The sequence below is a fragment of the Micromys minutus genome, assembly GCF_963924665.1.
Source record: "Micromys minutus genome assembly, chromosome: 2".
In the NCBI taxonomy this organism is placed as follows: Eukaryota; Metazoa; Chordata; class Mammalia; order Rodentia; family Muridae; genus Micromys; species Micromys minutus.
In genome coordinates, this window is record NC_137971.1 from 16773152 (window position 1) to 16796320 (window position 23169).

Below are 23169 nucleotides of genomic sequence, written 5' to 3' on the forward strand. Positions count from 1 at the left end.
AATTGTAAAATAAAGTCTTATCTCTGTTGTGTGTGCCTAGTGATATGATTCCTGAATTTTTAAATCTGTGAGGTAGGTCCTCTGATCGTGAATCCCGGCACTCAACACAGGCCCCTCCTTGCACTTGCGAGCTTTAAACAATCAGAAATCCTCGGGGACTTTCAGAAACATAGGCGTCTGGTTCTTGTATTCTGTGATTCCTTGCTTTTAAATTCTCAAAGTTGTCCTGCAAGACTTTGCTCGTGGGGGGGGGAGGGAGGATCAAGTCGATGGGGAGTGGGCAGTGACCTGGTGGTGCTCCCCTGTAATCTGTAATCCAGCATTGGGGGAATGGGCGAGGATCGAAGGTTCGAAGCTAGCCTCTACCGCGGAATAAGAGGATTCGCGCAACGGAGAAATTTGAGTTTTCTAGGTTGGCGGCAGCGTGGGTGCGTGGGGATCTGGACCCACCCTGAGCGAGGTGTTTCGCTAAACGCCCGGAGCAGCCCGTGCCTCAGTTTCCCCGAGAGACCCTGGGAGCCCGAGCCCTGACGTGGCGGGGCGACAGGGCTGGGCGGCCGCCAGGGGGCGCGAGCGCGGAAAGCGGAGCCCGGGGGCCACGGGGCGGAAGCGGCGCGGAGGGAGGCGGGGCGGCGCGGAGTCACCCGGATCGGCCCGCCCGTCGCCGGCCGCCGTGGGGAGGTGACCGCGGCCCGGCCGGGCCACCAGTGGCCGTGCGCGGAGGGAACGCCGAGCGCAGAGAGCAGCAGGTCGGTGCGGGGCCGGGCGCCGGCGGGGTGGCGGGGACGGTCGCCTGCGGAGCGCGCGGGGCTTGCGGCGCTGCTCCGGGTCGCGCTGCGCTGAGCCCCGCGGGACGCGAGGCTGGGGCGCGAGGCCCTCGCTGTCCTCACGCACGATCGAGGGGTGCAGGGGGCCCCCCGCAGCCCTACGGGCCTTCCCGGGGCGCGGGCGCGGGGACGAGGTGTCCAGCCGGGGTGCTGTCACTGCGCCGCCCTGCCCCTTGGCTTTAAGTTGAAGAACCGAGCCCCATTCCTGCCCCTGGTTACTGCTGCAGCTGGTGGGCATGTGAGGCCGGGATTCTGTGACAGCCGGGCAGGAATAGTTTCCCAAACAACCCGGGACTATTTTTATATTTAGCTAGAGATGCAGCTTTGGTTTCCTGGAGTTTCTAAGTACCCAGGACGATTGCACTAGTGTCAGGCATGCGTGTGTCAAAGGAGGATGGTTGTCTGTCACTCGAATAAAGGGATGTTGGGGTGACCAGACAGGCCGGCATCTGGTGTGTGTTAAGAGCCGCGAAGAGTGTTTTAGGGCACAGGGTTGTGTTTAGGAACCAACTTGAAAAGCAAGGTCGTGTGTGGAATTATGGATGGCAAATCCTGTAACCTGCCTTACAGTACTTCTTTTATAGTCATGGGAGCACCTCATGGAACTTCCTAATTAATAATGGTGACAAGCATAGTTTAGATAATGGTGACAAGCATAGTTTAGACTCCACTGTACTTAGTCAAGTTACATGACGCTGATAGAGCTGACTAACCAACAGTTGATTTTTGCAGCACGCAGACCCAATTCCTCGGTTAGTGCTGCATTTATAAAACAGCCGAAGGAAAAGCAGAGTCGAAGTATAATGTTCAAGTGAGTGTATCCATCGATCTCGGGATCACTCAGGCCCTCTCGGGCCCTTCCACCACTAAAGTCTTTAAGTTGTACGTTAACTTACTTGAAACAGATCCCTCCTGGTGACAGTGAAGTTCTAAGAAAACAAAATGAATCGCACGTAGGTAGCAGAGGTTCAACTTCACGGTCGCTCACATGAGTATCAGGCAGAAATGAGTGAAGCCTGTTTGCTTTTTTCTCGTGTCACTGATGTTTCTGTGCTAATGTCACTCAATGGCATGTCTAGACGGGAGCGTGGTATGTCGTGGGGACGTGCTAAGTCTGGAAGTGACGTACAGGTGGTTTCTCCAATAATCGGAGAGCATTCTGACTCAAACTGTGGTGACTTTTAAGGTAACCCGTATCACATTGTGCATGGTTTGGGCTGACGTGACAGTAATCTTTACAGATGCTGTTCAAATATGTATGAGGTATTTGTCCTGCAACCCACAAAGTAGAGCCTCCTCTCTCTTCACCCACTCACCTCCTCTTCCCTGGCCCCATTCTCCTCTGAGCACCCCCTTTGCCAGCAAGACCCTCTTTACATTCCTCCTTCACCCACGTGGCAGGACAGGGCCCCACCCAGAGTACCCACTGAGCTTGTACTACTGCAGGATGCGTTCACAGAGTTGTGAGGGGTGTCTCCGGAGCAGAGCTCTTTCCCTCTGCCTTAGAAGGAAACTTTGCCTGCATGCTGCGTTTCAGAGCTTCAAATTCAGCACCGTTCCCAGCCTTCTGGGTCACTTTGATCCTGTTCTGGGCTAAAATAAATGCAGAGTCATATTTGAAGCAACAGATTGCTTTGTCTCAAATTGAACAGGGTGGGAAGGCAGATTTTTAGAAATGATTCAACTTATTTGCAAGCAGAGGCCTGCTACCTACCGGCAGTTACAAAGCTTGACTTATTTTTCCAGGTTTATTATTTTTTTTCCCACCTTTGGGACAAAACACAAGTCTGTCATCGCCTGTGACTTTGTCACTGTTACGGGATGCTACGAGGCTCTAAAGCTTTGCTGCTATTGTTGTTAATAAAACATTCTTGAAATTCATTCAGAAAACTCCTCAAAAGTTCCACACCACCGAATGTGGAATCATGTCTTACAGCCAGCCATGAAAGCGTCTGAATAAACTAATTTTTCAAGACTAAATAACTCAGTCTTGTTTTGGGGGGTGTTTATCATGAGGTAGGTTCTCACCTGGAGATCGTGGGGATGGACCATCCCAGCCATAACCACACCATCTCCTTACCCCACCCCTCCCCCATTCCATCCTCCATCTTTCATCCCCCACCTCTATCCCCCATCCCCCATGAAAGAGCTTTTATGTACACGGGGTGCTAACTTAGGAGCTTCATCTTGTTAAAAAGAAAGTCGTACCAACTAGTGCTGTGTGTGGTGGCTCACGGCTTTAATCCCTTAAACTCGGGTAGATTTCGTGAGTTTGGGCCAGCCAAGGTTACATAATGAGCCCTTGTCTTAAAAAGAAAAGGGGAAAAAAAAGTACAGGGTAGCTAAAATGAATTATTTTATCTTTGACTTTGTAAGTCTTTTCTGTAGGCTGAAGATACGTGGCTACCGTGAAGTGACAGCACAGTAAAATGTCGTTCAGGGAGTTGGAGTCTGAGGGGTGTGTTCTGAGGCTGAGTGGTTTGCTCATTCATTCTTCATTCATTCACTCACTCACTCATTCATTCATTCATTCCACAAATACTTTTTGGAGCACTTGCATGAGCCAAGCAATCATCCTGTAGGAGTCAGGGCGGAAGTGTCAGCAGAATGGGCAAAGGCCTGACTCTCGCACACTTCAGCCGGACCCTGAGTGACCGTGGGTGTGTGTGTGTGTGTGAGCAGAGCAGATCCGGTCATCAGAATACAATGGAAAGTTCCAGGCAGTCAGATAGATAGGAAAGAGCATGTGCGCTCGTGTGTGTGTGTGTGTGTGTGTGTGTGTGTGTGTGTGTGTGTGTGTGTTGCTGTTCACACAGAGTGAAGGGGGAGCATGTGTGACATCTACTGAGATGTCTCCCGATCTCCGACTTGGGGGAGAGTAGGAGGCAGAGAGAGGCTGGAGCATGTGTGACAGACGGGTGGGAGGTCTGACCGGGTCACAGCAGCCAGGCAGGGCAGACATGGGGAAGGCGGCAGATGTAGAGGTGGTCAGAGAGAGCACACCTCAGAATAGGCCGTTGTCAAAACTCCAGCTTCGACTCTGAGGAAGGGGGCCCTCTCGGGGTCTTTCTCTGTCCATTTAAGAAAAAGGCTGAGTAGATGCTGAGCAGGGGACACGTCGGGAGCAGACGGTCTCTTCGGGATCAGGGGTGGAATTGGAGGCCCTCCTTTTTACTTTAATTGTGTGGCCCTAAACCAGAATTCTCCTCCGGGCCTTCACTGCCTCATCTGCAGAATAACTGGGTCTCCTCCAGCTCCAGAATTTTAGGATTTCAGGTCATGTGGAGTCCTTCTTCAGGGAGGCAACAACAGGGAGGAGGAGGTTCTCCGAGTAAAAGCTTCAGAGGACCTAACGTCTTGACACCAACCGACCAGGAAGGAGCTAGATCACCCCAAATCCAGAGAAAGTGGGTGAGGCCATTCAGTCGGGCCGCAAGAATGAAAACCAGAGCTGGGCATGGTGGCACATACCTGCTTTAATCCCAGTGCTGGGCTGGCAGAGAGATGGATGGATGAGTTTGAGGCCAGCCTGGTCTACAGAGTGAGTGCCTCCTCAGCACTGGGAGATATGGATACACATACACATACGTGCACATACACATACATACAAATATATATGTTTTGCCTGCATGTCTATATGTGCGCCACATGCATGCCTAGTGCTGAATCCCATGGCACTGGAGCTAAAGATGGTGGTGACCTACCGTATGGGTGCTAGGAATTGAACTCAGGCCCTCAAGAGCAGCAAGGGCTCTTAACCCGCCGAGCCATTGCTCCCGCACCCGCACCCCAGGTGCTGTTTCTCATGCGTTTCACGGTGCGCTTTGTGAGTGTGATCCTGCAAGGCGGGAGTGTGTGGCAGGAGTGTGTCCCAGGCACTGTTGTGTGTATGCATCTCCTCTTTGACCTTCTGTATCACACGCCACAGGTGGATGCTCAGGTTAATCTCCTCCCCAGCACCACAAACAAGTAACTACAGCAGTAAACACCCTCTTCTGTCTTCTGTGTCTGCTTATAAAGCTGTGTAGCATTCCTGTGGGTGATCCAGAGTCACCCCTCATATCGCCGTGCTCGTCTCTGTCCCTCAGAATTGTTTGTGCTCTCAGGTTTTGCCAGCATTCAGCTTTGGGCACTTTATCTGATCTCATAAGTGCTAAGTGACAGCTTACTGTTTTCGTTTGTATTACTAGTCCTGTTGAGCATCTTAGGCGAACAGCTTCTTGTAGATGCCCACGCTCTCTCTGTGCTGTTGCGTTGAAGTCTGTGGTGTCAGTGATCTGCAGAAGGATTAGAAGGTGGATGCTCTCTGGAACATTTATACCTTGACCCTGACTTCTCATCTGGTCTGTTCCATTTGCATTTGGTCAAGGTAAATCTTTACTTTTATATTACCAAATAAGTTATTTAATCTAGGTTTATGCATCTCAAATTTTGTTTTAAGAAAAACTTCATCCTGGAGATGGCCCGGTGGTTAAGAGCACTTGCTGTTTCCCAGAAGACCCAAGTTCAGGTCCCAGGCCCCACATCAGGCAGCTCCTGAGCACCGCGGGTTCTGATGCCTTTTCTGCTTCTGCAGGGAGTACACGCACTGTACACACACATGCACATACATGCTCATGCACACAAACCACACACTCATGCACGTGTACACACACAGGCGCGCATGCACTCAGTGCTCAAACCACATTCACACACACACATCTACACATGCATTCAGTGCACAAACTACACACACACACACACACACACACACACACAGAGAGAGAGAGAGAGAGAGAGAGAGAGAGAGAGAGAGAGAATTAAGTATTTTAAAACTCCATCAGTGGGCCTCATCTGTGACTCTGAGTCTTAGAGACATTGAATCCACATTGCATCTGGCCTTCTCCTGTTTACCATTTGATGAACTAGGCTTTCTGATAGCATCCGGGGCAGGGGCAGGAGGGAGGCAGGAAGGGAGATGGAGGGAGACTAGAACATTTCATGTTTTTTAAATTGAGTCATGGCACCCATTCCCCTCCGTGACTCCCGTGGTACACTGGTCTCTAGCTCACTGCCTGTCCCACTGGTCCAGAACGCCACGCGTGTTATGTCCCATTGCTCTGTAGCTCTTGCTGCAGGGATTACAGTGACATCCTAGTCGTCTGGTGATGACCGGCACAGCATCATTTATTTTAAAGTTTATGTAACTGTTCCTAAGCCAAAGTCCGCTTTTCCTCATAAAATTTGGAGTAAATTCATTAAGTTGCTCAGAAATTATATTCTGAAAGATTTTTAAATTGGAATTATATTTCATTTATAATTTACTCTGAGTAGGTTTAACATCTTAATGATAACGTGTTCTACCCAGAAGCACGTGGGATGTCTTTCCACCCATTTGCCTTATTATCTTTTAGAGCTTGGAAACAATGTAAAACTAACAGAAGAGGGTTAAGAACAAAACAAAGGGCCCCAAGTGTCTCCTCTCTGGAGTTAGCATCTGGCCAGCCATCATTGCTGGATGGAGTCCTTTGTGTGTTTCTACCAATTTTGAGTTGGGCATAGTCTCCATCGGTTTTTATATCGAGGGACATCACCACCTCAGTTTTGAAGTCCTTTATGCTCCTATTCCCAGTGTTTGGGGTCAAACCCAAATCCTTGCACATGCAAACTAGCTGAGCAACACCATAGAGCTTGGGTCCTCCATAAGAGCCTAGAGGGGAGAGCTTCATTCTTCCTTGTTTTGACCCTATTGTGAATCTTATTCCTTTTTGTTATTTTCTAGATGGCGACTAGTAGTTTAAGATGCTTAACACAGCCTTTCCCCTCATCTTCTCTACAGCTATTAAATTCTGACTCTCTGTTCTGAAGTAGAGTACAAGAACCTAGGACTGATTTCCTTAAGAAAATATGTGGATTTTCTTATTAGAAGAAATCTTTCTTTTAAATACTGAAACTTGAGTTACTTTATGGTGATATATATATATAAACTAGGAAATTGGCATTTCTCAGATCTGCATTTTCTTTCTTTTTAAGCCAACAACATTTGTTAGGTCTCCCATCCAAGTACTAACCAAGCCCAACCCTGCTTAGCTTCCACAGCCAGATGAGATGAAGCACATGTAAGGTAATTCTGCTACAGATAATTCTGAATTTTCTTGAAATGTGTTTTAGTGTTCCATACACTATATATTGTTGTCCACCTTTAGTAAAAAGATATTCACCAACACTAGAAGTGTATTCGAAATTGGTGCAAATTGTATGTTAATGTTGTGACTATAATTATACTCAGACTTGGTGCAGTTCTGATCAAGGGGTGTTGTGCCTTTAAAAGCCCCTCTGCGCCATGCAGTGCCTCCCAGTGCTAGGATGAAGGTGTGCAGTTTGTGTGTGTGCCCTTCGTCGGGGGAGGGTACTTCCTTTGCTTATGATTTATTGAGCTTTTGTGTTGCAGACAGCGGGGTAGCCATTAGCCCTTATGAAAAACGTGCAGAATTTGCCCTCCAGGAAACAGGACAGCTTCTCTCCGGCTGCAAGCCCAAATCCCGAGCCTTACGGCAAGTCGTTACTAACACACATAAGAGTGCTCAATATTTCTGCACTCTCCTTCTGTTAATGCATGGTCAGATCCCAAGGGTCTACATCCAACTTACTTCACAATGAGGACACGTTTCCCTTCTGCTGTTGAGAGGCGAAATTTAAACAGCTGTGTGAGGGGAGAGTTCAGTATTCTAACTGAAGTGGTCAGCCCGATTATCAATAAAGATGCAAACAAACTAGTGCCCTCGCTCAGGGTCACTTTCTGCTCTAAATCTTAAGGATATCCTAAGAAATCCTGCCATTATTTAACACAGAGAGACATGGATGGCTCTTCAGTGACAGTGACTGGACACTTAGTGTCCACTGTCCCTGGTCCCACTTCAGACCAGTATTTTCCCCTCAATTTATATATATATATATATATATATATATATATATATATATATATATATATATATATATATATATAAAGTTTGTATAGAAAAGCAACCCCCTTAGTTTCCAACCTGTTAACAGATGATTTTTCCTGCTGTGGAGGATGGGATGCACCTGACACTGTGGTTTCAGAGCCTTCCTTTTTATTCAGGGTTAAGCCATCAGCTCACCTTGGTTTGACCTTGGGCCTCTGGGAAGGATGGAGGAGGGTAACAGGCTATAATTATCTTTAGGCGTGGGGAGAAGCCTGCTGGTCACTTGGACCAGGCTGAGCCTGAAGGAGCCACAATGTACTGAGCATCAAGCCCCAAATGATCATAGTTAGACATGGGGCATTTGTGGTCTGCACCCCAATGGAGCAGGTCCCAGCCCCAGAAGCCGGGAGGCATTTGCTGGATGATTAAGTTGCCCTGGCCTCTGGCCTGGAACTTGCAATGTAAATCAGACTGGCCTAGGAATTTCAAAGATCCTCCTGCCTCAGCCTCCCAAGTGTCGGAATTACAGTCTGCAGTAGCACCACACCTATTTTCTCGAGACACTGAAGGACACCTCCACACAACCGTTTTGTTTCCCTAATCTCTGTTTGCCTTGTGGTATGTCCTATGGACGCGTGATCATACGAACAGCAGGAAGTGAGCTCATTCCTAAGTTAGCATTCCTGTCGTCAGCAGGAATCAATTCCACACAACTGTACTTCCTCCTTGTGCCCATCCCTTTATCCTGATCGGCCAGGATGTGTGTCCTCAGTTTGCATTAACCCTTACCATACTTTATTCAGCCCTCAAATACCAAAGTACCCAGGCACCTCAGCGGGCCGCTTCAAATAAATCTATCAAGTGATCCAGACAGGAAGCCTGCAGGAGTGGGGGATGAGAAAATACAGATCTGGGCCTCCTTCTAATGCTAGGGAGGGGTGAGGCAGTGGGATCCGTCTATTCACTGGGTGTGAACAGAACCTAGCACACTGTCCACCCAGAGAGGCTCTGCCCTTATGCCAGCCTCTGCTGGGAAAGGGGGGAGGGGGAAGAGGAGGGGCGCTGCATTTCTCTGGAGGCAGAGTGAGGATCTGTGATGCTGACAACGTGTTGGGACCAGGAGAGAAAGCCTGGTGCTGACCTCCAGCCATGGGGTCTGGGCCCCGTGCAGGCCAGCAGGCATTGTTCCCATACCACGATTCTTTTAGCACAAATGAACCTGCCCCGTCAGCAGAAAAAGTTGCAATGGATGTGCCGAGTTGTACCTCACTCCCCAGCCTCACACCCATGACCTCCTCCCCTTTCTCGTTTATTCTCTCCTCCCATCCCTAGTAAAGTAGACACTTTTTTTTTTTTTCCTTTTTCTGTTGTTTCCGAACAATAAGTAGTGTTCTAGATCTGGCTCTGGGCTGTTGTACGTCAGAGGCCAGGCCTCCTATCCCCAACAGTGTGGGGTAGTTGACTGACAGCGTCTACCAGGACGTGATAATGCCGCCCTGGTGCCAGCGATGTGGCCTTACCTAGTGCTCAACACTGGGTACCGCTCAGTCTCAGTCTCAGATGCTGCCCTCCATCCAGTCTGGTCCAGGGCTGCTTCTGTACATCCATTTCTTTCTGTGCCTTCACTTTCTCCCAGTAAACAGGTCCCATTCTCTCGTGCCACAGGAAATGTAGCAATCGTGTGTTGTTGTCGGCATTGGTGTGTTGTCTGTCCACTTTACTGAGTTTCACTAACGGTCCAAATTCGCATGAAAGGACGTTAGAATGGATCATGCACACTTGGCAGGTTTGCAAGGTCGAGGCTAGCCTGGCTCATGTGGGGGGACCTTATCGCCAGTATAAAATAATTAATATAATGTAAGATAATATATCAGCAGTGAGCTTGTTACATGATTTTAATCATTTTAATTAATTAATTATGTATGTGTATTTGTGTGTCTCTTGTGGGCTCCCATGTACTACAGTGGACTTTTGGAGGTCCACTTATTCAAGGCAGTCCCCCTGCCTTTGCACAACCCTGCCAGGTTTTGGAAATTCTCCTGTTGTTACATGTTAGGGTATAGATGTATGTACCCTGTATGGAGTCCAGTTTTTGTGTGGGCTCTGGGGATCCAAAGTCAGGTTGTGAGGCTTGTGCGGCCTAACTGTGCCATTTCCCTAGCCCCTAGAAAGCAGCTGTGGTCCTGAGAGGGCTAGGTAGCGGAGGGTGAGTTTGCTTTGGGACCAGACTCTGCAGCTGCCTGCTCTGGTCCTGGAGACTTGAGCAGCTCACAGGACTATATGTCATGCTGCTGATAGACAAGGTTCTGACCCCAGAGCTTTCAGTAGCACAGAGCCTCACTTCCAGTGTCTAGATGCAGTAATTCCAGTATCTGGATCACGGTGGGCATGAAGAGATCCAGGTCCCCCCTCTTTTTTCTTTCTTTCGGGAGGGGGGATGTTACATTTGCCCATCCATCACCAATGGCTCTGTAGGATAACAAACCTATTAAAGTAACACGGTTGGATACTGTGAAGTTTGCTGTATTTGATCTGTCGCTTATGCAAAGGTTCCAAGAAGAAAATAGCTCAGTGACAGTATTTTCATCTATTGAGAAAGACATTCAGTGAGTTGATTATAGCCCGAAGGAGGGTGATCATTTTAGTAAGAGTTTTGCTTTGACTAAATCACCAATCAACAGTCACTGAAAAGTTCCCAAGTGAATTTGACCGGTGTTTATTTAAAGTTTTTCTTATATTCCACAAATGAAATTCAAACCAGGTTTGTTTCCTCATATTATGTGTCTCATATTATGACTTGATATACTTAAAAATGAAAATGGATTATTTACAAGTCTACTGTTAGCCAGGGATGATCTGTTGCTTTACTGTTGTTCCCTCTTGCAGCGTGAACCAAAAGTATCAAATACTTCAGGTGGGCATGGTGGTACGTGTTTGTACTCCTAGACTTGGGAGACTGAGGCAGGAGGATTGCCACAAGTTTGAGGCCAGGTTGGGCTACCCGGTGAGATCCTGGCTAGCTTGGGGGTACAGTATAAGACCTTTGCTCAAATTATCTAAAATTTGAAATTCCCAAATTAAGAAACACTCCTTAGGGCTGGAGAGATGGCTCAGTGGTTAAGAGCACTGACTGCTCTTCCTGAGTTCAATTCCCAGAAACCATATGGTGGCTCACAACCATCTGTAATGAGATCTGATGCCCTCTTCTGGTGTGTCTGAAGACAGCTACAGTGTGTGTGTGTGTGTGTGTGTGTGTGTACATTGCCCAAGCAAGGGAAGCAGTTGTGCAGAAGATAAGGGAGTTGAAGGGCAGTCTGCAGTTACAGGCTGGTGCTGTGGCTGTAAGGCTGCCTCAGATTTCGTCTGCAGTGAAGACAGTTGCTTTGCTGGGTTTCAGTGCCCCTCTCACGGTGTTTTCACTGGGGCAGAGGGACCAGCAGGTGTGCAGCTCCTCGTGGCCGTACAGAGAGCTGACGGCATGGAATTGGGTTTGGCCAGAGATTGGGCTGTATAGAGGGTGGCAGAGAAGGAAGCCAAACCTGTGTTGGAGACTTGATCTTAACAAGATTTGTCCGCCCGAGGAGTTTTACTGCTAGTGGTGGGTGGCAGAACTCCAGACCTCACACTCCAGAAGTGTGAGGTTTGCTTTCTCCCAGCCACAGTGAGGTAAACAAGGCAGAGGGAGGTGGGGCTTGTGAGCAGCATTCGGGAGCCCATGACAGCAGGTCCTCAGAAAAGGCACCTTTTCCTTTATTTTTGCTTTATCTGGATGCAGGACCCAAGAAGGCAGAAGAGGGTGTTGAATCCCCTGGGACTCTAGTTACTGATGGCTGTGAGGTAGCATGTGGGTGATGGGAGTTGAGCATAGGTCCTTTGCAAGACAAGCAAGTGCGCTTAATCACTGAGCTTTTTCTTCAGCCCCAGAATCTGTCCAGATCGTGTAACACTTCAGTGCTATGAAAAAGATTGAGGGCCAGGTATGGTGACACATGCCTTTAATCCCAGACCAGGGAAGCAGAGCAGGTGGAGGAGTTGCAGGTCTGCCTGGTCTACAGAGAGAGTGCCACATGCTAAGACCCCGTGTCTCCAAAGAAAAGAAAGGTGTTGAGAAAGTCATCCCACAGTTGACTCTCCTCGGTACAGAAAATCACATCTCTGTGAGGTGCCGGTATGAGTGCTTCAAATATACTAATTCGTTTAGATGTCACCATCTAAACTATATCCAAATATAACTATTAGAGTAAACTCGCTGCACATATGAAGAAGGTAGGACACAGCAAAGTGGCTTGTTTCACATCCTGTAACTGTGGGGAAAGATGGAGCTGGGGTGCACACGGAGCTGGCTCTGTGGTCTGAGCATGATGGTTTTCTATGACGTGATGACCTTGGAAACACGACTCAAGAGAATGGCATGGAGACCTCATAGCGTGTGGGTCAACCGAACTTGAAATGTGCCAGAAGAGCCAAGGCTGTACAGGAGGAAGACTAGCGTTTGCCAGGGGCCGGCGGGGAGGGGCCTGCAGCGTGGGAGGAGGAAGAAAGAGAGGAGGAAGATGCCTTTCCCCGTTCAGTTTATGGGGCTAGCCAGGTTCCTATATGTTAAGTCTGACAAGGTCTCTTACAAGAAAAGAGGCAGATAGGCTGGGGATGTAATGTGAATGTACGAGGTTTGATCCCACTATTGTTATTGTGGGAGAAAAGGGAAAGAGTTGGGATTATAGATCATTATCCCCTTGGGAGCATAGTGCAAAAATCTCTAAATAGATGTAACTCAAAACTTCCGGTTTAAAAAGGGCTAACTAGCATACAACCCAAGAATTCAAAATGTTTAGTGTTTGAAAATATGATTACCGCGTTCCCAGAATGAGGGAGGGCAAGTGCTTCATCTCGATGGATACACAAAAAAAAATTGCTAAATATCAACCATTTATTTATTTTTACCTTTTCAAGTTTCCTTGAAAGATTTACTCACTGTTTTTCTCTAGTGGATGGGTGTTTTGCTTTCTTGCACGCATGCGTACTGCATACACGCCTATGCCCTGGGAAAGTCAGGAGAGAGCTATGTATCCACTGGAACCGAGTGACGGCTGTGGTGTGCTCTCATGTCGGTGCTAGGAACTGAACCCTCGTCCTCTGCAAGAACAGCTTAACCTCTGAGCCATCTCTCTCTCCAGCCCCCTTACTCGTTTTTGTGAAAGCAAAACAAAATGGCATGTAGAACCTGACAGAACAAAATAGTGACCTCTGACCCTCAGTATCTGAGCGAGCGTCGCTGTACCAGCTGCCAGCTGGCCCCAGAACAGAACTCCGGAAGCTTTGGGACCGTGGTTCTTAACCGGGGAGCCAAACGACCCTTTTATAGGAGTCACCTAAGACCATCGGGAAAACACAGGTATTTACATGGTGATTCAGAACAGTAGCAAAATTACAGTTATGAAGTGAGAACAAAAATACCTTTATAGTTGGAGTCACTACACCCCGAGGAACTGTATTAAAGGGTTGCCACATTAGGAAGGCTGAGAGCCACAGCTCTAGGACACAGTTAACTAGTCAGCAATGATTATGTGCATTTCCTATCTGCAGGTCAATTAGCTTTCCAGTTTATGTCAACTGCCAGACATTTCCTTTGGTATCCGTAATATAATTAAAGCACCTTTTTTTTGTTGTTGTTCTGTATCATGGCAGCTGTGATATAAATCTTTCCCTGTTTCATCCTAGCTTGATCTTATCCCAACTGCTATTAAAATAATGTGGTTGCTGGAAAGATGGCCCAGCAGTTAAGAGCATACTGCCTGCCCTTCCCTTCCAGCCGAGCTGGGTTAGAATCCTGCCCCTCACAACAGTTACTAATTCCAGTCCCAAAGGATCTGACGCCCTCTTCTGGTCTCTGCAGGCACTGCATGCGTGTGAGGCACAGACTTACAGGCAGAGATACCCAAACACATGAAATAAAAGCAAAGGTTTAAAAATAGATTAAAAAAAGATGCTAGCCCCAGATTAATCAGTCTCTTGCATGTTGTAACCCACTTTGAAATGACCACTAATGTGAGGTGACCCTGCACACACTATTGAATCCCCTTTTATGGAAGGGGGAAAGGCATGGCTTGAGACAGGATATCACTGTGTAGCCTTAGCCGGTCTGGAACTCACTATGTAGAGCAGGCTGGCTTTGAACTCCCAGCCTCTGCCTCCTGAATGCTGGGATTAAAGAAAGACGCGTGCCTCCATGCCTGGCCCTTCCTTTTTGTTTTGCTGCTCACCCTCCAGGCCTTATTCTTATGTGAACGTCAGACCCCACGTGACTGTTTTCCTTCTCCATCACATGCCTCCTGCATGGTCTGATCTTGCAGACTCTACAGTATTCCTTATCTTTATAAAGTTTAGCTTGGGCTGGAGAGATGGCTCAGTGGTTAAGAGCACTGACTACTCTTCCAAAGGTCCTGAGTTCAAATCCCAGCAACCACATGGTGGCTCACAACCATCTGTAATGGGAACTGATGCCCTCTTCTGGTGTGACTGAAGACAGCTACGGTGTACATATAATAAATAAATAGATCTTTTTAAAAATTTAGCTTAAATTACAACCGTCTCTCCTTCCTTCCTCTTACCAAATCATATTGCAAACTCCTCATGTATTTTATTCAGTTATTACTCATAACTAAAACTTAAATAAAAATTGTAATAAATGAATGTGTGCCAAGACTTGGAAATAACATAGCTTTACTCCGTTTCCCTAAGTACCTTCTTGAAAAGGCGTGGTCCCTTTGTGTTTGTGGGGAGGGGCAAGGCTGATTGTCCTGTGTTAAGTCCTTGTTCAACTATCTAAGCTGTTTCCTGGGCATGTTGCCTCTTGGTTTAGTTCCTTGTTCACCTTGAAAGAAGCAACCAGAGACTCCATGCTTCCGTCCACTGTGGTGACTTTAGCGTCTGTGAGACGCCAGTGACCATTCTTGTTTGTTTAAAGCTAAAGCCTATTTCCCAGGGAGTCTGGATGTCAGTGCTCCCCTACAGTGACCTAAATCCCTCCCCTGGGAATACTTGCTGATATTTTTAACTCCAGCCAGATGATTCTGCCCATGTTCTTTCTGTCCAAATCTATACTTTTCTTCATTTCTTCATTATTTCTCCCAAAGCATCAAGAACACTTCACAGGCTGGTACGGGCTGGAGGATAAGCAAGTTCTGTCTTTTAAATCTTCTGAGGCTGAAAGGCTAGCTCACCTTGAACCAATAGATAAGAAAAGAAACTCAATGCCTGTGTCCCAGATCTCGGGAGCAGGTGTCCTCCTTGCTTGGAGCCCTGTGGGAGGAAGGAGTTCTCTGAGCCTCTCCTGAAAACTCTCTCCGGGTTGCCTGCTATTACTTGTGCATTGAGCTGTTATCTGCAGCCGCGCCCTGAGTTTCACTTCAGAGTTGCACCTTAATCTTGACTTGTGCAACCACTAGATTCTGTGCCTGTCCCATCTGCACCATCGGGGGACCTTGATTTGAATTTCATTAAGCTGCCTGGCTCAGACATGTTCTCTTTTATCTAGCTATGAGTCTGTGGTTCTTAAATTTCCACTCATAAATGGGGTTTACCCATGATTTAAGAAATGTCAGTCAGAGAGCATACTTAAGGAACTTCTACATTCAATCATTTGGAAAAATGTTTTTCCCCATGAAACTTGTCTTAAAATGTTGTAGGTCTCAAAACATTAATCATGGGGCCTCCATTTACATGTTTTTGTTTAAAAGAGACTATTAATGCAAAGGGATATGGAAAATTTCTTTTTCTTTTTTATTTATTTATTTCATTTTTTAGAGCATTGACTGTTCTTTTTTTTTTTTTAAGACTTATTTTATTTATATGAGTACACTGTAGCTGTCTTCAGACACAACAGAAGAGAGAGGGCATTGGATTCCATTCCAGATAGTTGTGAGCCACCATGTGGTTGCTGGGATTTGAACTCAGGACCTCTGGAAGAGCAGTCAGTGCTCTTAACCTCTCCTCAATTCATTTTTAAAAGGAGATTAAAACCAGAAAGAGAGGGATGTGTCAGCTCACAGGGTGTGGGTGGGAAGCCTGGCGGGACAGTTTTCAGGGGACCTTCGTGGAGTTCACATCATGTTAGGACTGAAGGACTCTTCCATCACCCTTCCGTGGTCGGCAGAGGCTCGGTACCCTACCCCATCCCTTGGCTGAGAATGCTGCCTTCCTCCTCCAGTCAAGTTGAGATGTGACGACTGTGGTTGTTGAACTGTTAGGATGGTCCACGCGTCCCTTACACCTTAGTTTCTTAGTCATCCCTCCCAGCCAGAGTGTGGTTCCTTGGTTCTTCACCATCCCACAGGCTGTAGAGACAGCGTTCCCTAGAGCTGAGGTGGCGTTGAGGAAACACCATGACACTCCCTCCCCCACCCGGTGGGGTCCCCACAGTTTGTAGATAACTTCCTGTTCATCCTTTGGCAATTTCCTTGAGGATCGCCTAGCAGCCAGTGTTGACCTATCCAGCGTCAGCTCTGGTGACGTGGAACAACGGAGGGAACACTGCTTTCTCAGCTGACACCTCCGATCCCGCCACAGAGAAGAGAAACTACACTTTCCTGTGTTGTCAGGGGAGTACAAAGCTGCTCTCGGGTTGAACACGCCTCACTGCAGGCCCGACATCTTTTAAGTGGGTTCCCTGAAGGTCCGAGTTCCTGGAGAATATAGTAAGAAAACTTGGGGAAATTCGGGGTCTCCCTCCAGAGAGGATACCCAGACAGGGAGGAGAGCAGGCCTTCCAGTCAGGGAGACCCCCTTCAGAGAATGTGTTCTGGATGTAGTTGGTGTTGCCACGCTTTCTGAGAGAATGAATATACTGGTTAAGCTTTGAGGGGAGCGTGAGAGAGAGCTTAGGCACTAATATCTATATTTTTTTTACATGTTTAAAAATTGTGTGTGTGTGTGTGTGTGTGTGTGTGTGTGTGTATGGTTTTTTTGTTTGTTTTTTAACAAAATTTCAATCGTTCAATTTTACCAATGAAGACTCAGGAGCCAGATGCTGGGGTGAAAGTCTGCTAGCTCAGAGAGACAGAGAAAGCACCCAGCCAACCTTCCTCCTCAGTCAACGGTCCACCAGGAATGGCCCTCCAAAGAGCCTCTTTCAAACTGAATGCTCCTGCCTTCTATTTCCTGTGCGTCTCTCTCTATCTAGTGTCCTGACTCCCTCTTATTCTCTGTGGTTTTTTTTTTTTTCTTCATAATCCTATGTTTACTTCCTGTCAACCGGTTGCTTGAGTCACCTCCTGACCTACGGGTGACTTTATTTAATCCCGTTTACAGTATTCAAGCAAAAAGCTCTTGGATTAAAGGTGTGTGCTGGGGGCCGAGCTACCCCATAACTAAAGACAGATTTTTCCAGTAAATAACCCACAATCTAATCAAGAATCTTGTAACAGTGTTTTGCCTGCTTGTATGTATACGTACCACGTGCTCATGGGCCACCTATGGAGACATCGGCTCTCCTGCAACCAGAGTTATAGGCAGTTGTGACTTACCATGTGGGTGCTGGGAACCAAACCTGGGTCTTCTGCAAGAACAGCAAGTGCTTCTAACCGCTGAGCCATCTGTCCTGGCCTCTACTGTGTTTTTAAACCTTCAAACCTTCAAAATTGATGTCCTTAGTGTCTCTCTCACTGGGGTTTACAGTGGTGGAGCCGTTGGGACTACCCCATGCTTTCCTGGACTCCGGGTTTCTGTTCTTTCCAATGCATGGTCTCCATGCATAGCGCTCTATGAACGCTTTGGGCCTGTCTCACCCCGGGGGCCCAGCAGAAGCAGGAACATACTCCGGTCTGAGGCCTGGAGGAAGTCCAAGTTGGAAAATAATAAGGGATTGTACTTGACACCAAGGCTAACAGGGAGCCACCCCACTCCAGAGCCGGGGTATGGGATAGTTACCTGATTGGGCAGGAAGACTGGAGAAGGTCTCACCAAGTCAGAGATGGAAACCCAGCTTCTCCTGGCTCTGTCTTTAGATCCCTGATATCCTATTGGTTGGACCCAGCTTCTCCTTGTCCCTCCAGCCTCTGCCTTGCCCTTCTCATTGGTCAAAGCTAGCAGGAATCCAGTGGCAAGCAGCTGATTGGTGCTTGAGGTTGCCTTGGGGTACAGAGCAGACAGAATTGGAAAGGCTGATGTCCTACATCCTTAGTGTGTACCCAGTTCAGACCCTTACCCCAAAGGCCATGTTGGAAATTACTCATTAGGCTGGCTGATATCTATCTGGGTGAAAGTCTACAGCTCATGATCTCAGATTTTTTAACAGTGTGTCCAAACTTGTGGATATGTTGCTTATTAAAAATCACCATTCTCCCCAGCCCCGTTTTGCATTCCATCACGTTTTATAACATGTTAAACATGTTGATTTTTTTCTATTGTGATAAATGCATATAATATCCGTTTTACCATTTTGGACATTTGAAGTGTACAGTTTCCCACCATTTATTCACTACCGTCTGCCTCCAGAACTTTCTCTTGTTCCCCAGCTGGACAGCCATACCCACTTAATGCTAGCTGCCCGGCCCTTCCTCTGTCTCTGTGGCTCTGGCTGCTCGGAGTGCTACATCTGAGTGGGATCCTGCAGTGTTTCTCCCCGTGTCTGCTTGTCTCACTCAGCAAAGCAGACAATTTTACATTTCTAGCTTTAATTTTCACATGTCCAGGGTAGGAGGGATGGCTCAGAGGTTAAGGACACTGGCTGCTCTTCCAGAGGACCTGGGTTCGCTGCCCAGTGCATACATGGTGGCTCACAACCGTCTGTAACCCCAGTCCCAGAGAACCCACTTCTGGGCTGTGGTACACATGCACAGACAAGCAAGAAGAACACACACACACACATAAAATAAAGACTTATGGATATTTTAAGTTCCTGGATTATTAGAATCACACAGAAGAGTGAAGTTTAACCCATTGTTTTTATCCAGTGAGACCCGAGCTAGCCTTGGGTAATTCCTATCCTGTTTTCCTGAGATACTATTAGGTGTACTGTACCTTTAAAAAAAAATGCCCTACATACTTTCCATTTTTGCCCTTTCCCTAAATAGTTGGCTTTTAGAGCTGCAACAGTTAAATTCTGTATCATAACGAATAACGAGCCCATGAAGTAAAAGGGAATACTGCAACAGGAGAGCCAGTTCTTCTATTGAAGGTCCATGCTTGCTTGCTTTTTCTGTTTTACAGTCATACTCCTAAACTGGTGTTTTCAAACGATGGGAAACGTTTTCTTTCTTTCTTTCTTTCTTTTTTTTTTTTTTTTTTTTTTTTTTTTTTTTTTACAGTTTGGTGTGTATGGCTTTTACGTGGAAGACTTAAACATTAATTTGCTAAATGTGGCCGTTGCCAACTAGATCTGAGATGCAGTGCTTAGAACCCGACACCGCGATGTTTTGTTCTGCAGTACTGTGTGATGAGATTTAAATAAAGCCATTTATATTTTTTCAAATAAAGTCATTTGAAGAAAGTATGTTTACATGCCCAGTCCGATGTCGCATAAATCTTCAAGAAGACAGACAAGCCTGCGGGAGTGGGAATGTCGAAGACGGAGGGGCCTTGTACAGGAGAGATGGGCGTCATTTGGAGGAACAGCGATGACAAGTGTTTAAATGTGTGGAAACGTAGCCTGCTGTTCATAAAAGCAATGGAAGTGAGTGCAGGCGGGAGAGTCCCCCAGGCCCCTGCCCTCTTATTGAGCCACACCCCTGGCCTATTCTGATTGGATAGGACTACTAAGTCCCTCAAGGAGGGTTGAGCAAAGTTTAAAAACATTAAATGTGACCAAACAAAGGTCCTGGTTTGTTTCTCTGTTTGGTTGTTGTTGTTGTTGATGATGTTGTTTTGAGACCGGCTTTCTCTATGTAGCCCTAACTGTTCTGGAACTTGCTGTGTAGATTAAGTTGGCCCAAACTCACAGAGATCTGCCTGCCCCCTGCCTCAGTGAGTGCTAGAAACAAAGGCACGTGTCATCACACCTGGCCCAAATTTATTTGTGAAAATGTATTTGTATGTATGTATGCATGTATGTATGTATGTATGTATGTATGTATGTATGCATGCATGCATGCATGTATGATATATGTATGCATGCATGCATGTATGTATGTATGATGTATGTATGTATGATGTATGTATGTATGTATGATGTATGTATGTATGTATGTATGATGCATGCATGCATGTATGTATGTGTGTGTATGTATGCATGATGTGTGTATGTATGTATGATGCATGCATGCATGCATGTATGTATGTATGATGTATGTATGTATGTATGATGTATGCATTCATGCATGTATGTATGTGTGTGTATGTATGCATGATGTGTGTATGTATGTATGATGCATGCATGCATGTATGTATGCATGTATGATGTATGTATGTATGTATGATGTATGTATGCATGCATGCATGTATGTATGTGTGTATGTGTGTATGTATACGTATGATGTATGTATGTATGTATGTATGCATGTATGTATGTATGTATGATGTATGTATGCATGTATGCATGTATACATGCTCTTAGATGTCTGAGAGGCCAGAACATGTAATTCCTCAGGATCTAGAATTACATGAGGCTGTGGGCCCCCTGACGGTGCTGGGATCCCGACTTTGGTGCACTGCAGCAACAGCCATTGGTCTCAGCTGCTGGGCCATTTCTCTGGTCCCCAGACAAGTTTAAAGACATGCAACTAAGGACCTTCTTTCAAGCTGCCATGGGCTTTATTGTACCACTGTACCTGTGCCCCTCCGAGAGGGAAATATGCTTCCCAGCTCTCCTTGAATCCATAATGACCGTTTTTCACTATATTTTGAATCACCAAGATTAGCATTCTTAGAATGTGTTTGGGAAGGGACAGCTGGGGACGCTAAAGTAAACTTTTCGGGTTCCAGGACTAGCCCATCTCCTGTATGTTTTGGACATCCTTGGAATGCCATTAGAGCAAACCTGAATTAAGAGGCATGAGGACCTGAGTTCGGATGCCTTTCAATCACATAAAAACCAGGGTGGTTGTGTGCATCTGAAACCTTGTCTCAAAAGATAAGAAGAGGATTCGCAGGGTGGCTAAGTGGGTAAGGGTATAATCATCAGGCCTGACAGCCTGTGTTACATACCTGGGACCCACACGATGAAAGGAGAGAAGTGGTTCCTGCAAGCTGTCCTCTCATGTGTATGTGGCACGCACATACACATGCATGCATATACACATACATACATGCATACCACACATACACATTCAATAGGTAAATAATATGTAAAAATTACTAAAAAAAATAGGACACCTGACTTCAACCTCTTGTCTCTGGCACATGTACACACACATGCATGTGCATATGCACTTGCACACATAGCACACACATGCACACGTATGCATGCACACACCATTACTGCAGACTTAAGACATACTCTTTCCCCCAGATCGGAAAACAACCGTTTCAATGCTGCAACCCTTTAGGACAGTTCCTCATGTTGTGGTGCCCCCCAACTGTAAGATTATTTCATTGCTGCTTCATAACTGTCATTGACTACGGTTATGGATTATAATGTAAATATCTGATATGCAGGATCTCTGAGATTCAACCCCTGCAGGGGTCGAGATCCACAGGTTAAGACTCGACGATAGATAGATAGATAATAGATAGATAGATAGATAGATAGATAGATAGATAGATAATAGATAGATAGATAGATAGATAGATAGATAGGTAGGTAGATAGATAGATGATAGATAGATAGATAGATAGATAGATAGGTAGATAGATAGATAGATAGATAGATAGGTAGATAGATAGATAGGTAGGTAGGTAGGTAGATAGATAGATAGATAGATAGATAGATAGATAGAGATAGATAGATAGACAGACAGACAGACAGACAGACAGACAGATAGAGGCAGATAGATAAGACTGTTTCCTTCTGAATGAGCATAGGTTCTTCTCAGTAGGAAGCTGCTCCAAGATGGAGGTTAGACTGTTTGCTGCAGCAGATTAGACTCTAAGTGCTACTCAGCCCCTCCGTGGCCAGAGAAGCACTGTTTCAAGAATTGTGTTAAAAGGCTCTCCAATGACAGGGCTGCCTGCTGGAGCCAAGTTTCTATCTTGCCTAGCCAGATACATCTTTGTTGACTATGTTAATAAATCATAGAAAAGAAGAAGAGTTTAAATTCTAAGCAACTAATGTAAAAACTGGAATTTAGGAAAAGATGAGTCACTGATTATTTAGCAGGCAGAAAAGAATTGTAATTTTGGCTGAGAGGGAAAAAAGGTCCTTAACTTAAGAAAACAAACAATAAACAGATGTAGATGCGGGTGTGGTGGCATATGCCTAGAACCCCAGTCCTGGGGAGCCTGAGTCAAAAGGATTGTTATGAGTTCAAGACTAGGCTAGACTACAAAGTAAGATCTTGGTGTATCCAAAAAAGTATTACTTTTTAAAATTAAAAATAAAAACAAATCAAAAAATTCTGGTTTTAAAAACATATGGCCAAGTTTGATGGGTATTTAGATTTTTTAAATTTTGTAATAATAAAAATAAATGGCAAATGGGTAAGGGCCAGAGGGTAGATGATAAAGTCCCTGTGGTCAGATGTTCTGCTCTAACCCTGGTGGTGAGTGTACAATTGTTTTCTACCTCAGTTCCTGACAAAATATTCAAGAAACCGAAAAGGGAAAGTGATTGATTGGCGGGGTTTGAAGGAAAGAGATGTGATTTCAGAAAAGCTTTTAGTACAGAGGACATGAGCCCAGGAGCTCAGTTGTGATCTCTGGTGATCTGTTCGTTAGCTGTTGAGTCTGGGTGGATTGCGAAGTGGCCGTGCTGGGATTCGAACCTTGCTGACCACAGTGTAGTGGACAGTGCAGGCTCCTGGCTCAGCCTGATGCATGTGGCATAGTGGACACTCAGGTGGCAGCTGTCCTTGGTGTCCTTTGGGCTATTCAGAGCAAGAAGCCCTGGGTACCCATGCTTGACCTGCAGGGTTCACACTATCCCCAGCCCCCTTACCTCCTCACCCCCTAACCCTGTTAGACCTAGGCAAGCTGGAGACTGAAACTGTTCACACTGGAGGTGGTTGGTTTACCGTTAGGTGAGCAGAACTGCAGGTATGTGTGGTTTCAGTTATTCTAGCCAACTTCCGTTAGCTACTTGAGCCTTCCCGTGTATGTGTTACAGGCAAATAGGCAGAAGCCACTTCCTTCACAAACTCCTTTGGAGTTTTACCTTCCAAAAGGGTTTGGAGAGTCATCTTTCTGAGGATACTTATGCTTCTTCTTTAGAGGAAGAAATATGTATTTGCTCGTAGGGAAGGGTGGGGTTCTGCATCTTCCTGATGTCCCCAACAGCAAGCTGGATTGGGCACTAACTCCCCAGTGTTCCCTCAGCCCGTCTGTCCTGT

At 46.3% G+C, this 23169-nt stretch overlaps 1 protein-coding gene across 2 annotated transcripts in view; it reads left to right on the top strand.

The window, feature by feature from the left end:
- Window positions 1-640: 640 nt before the first annotated feature.
- The window catches only part of DNMBP (dynamin binding protein), a gene marked incomplete at its 5' end in the record, with an annotated part of 89779 nt that continues 67250 nt past the window's right edge, over window positions 641-23169 (top strand). For both annotated transcript variants that reach the window (XM_080913235.1, XM_080913237.1), the window contains one exon: window positions 641-749. The remainder of the gene's footprint in view (window positions 750-23169) is intronic.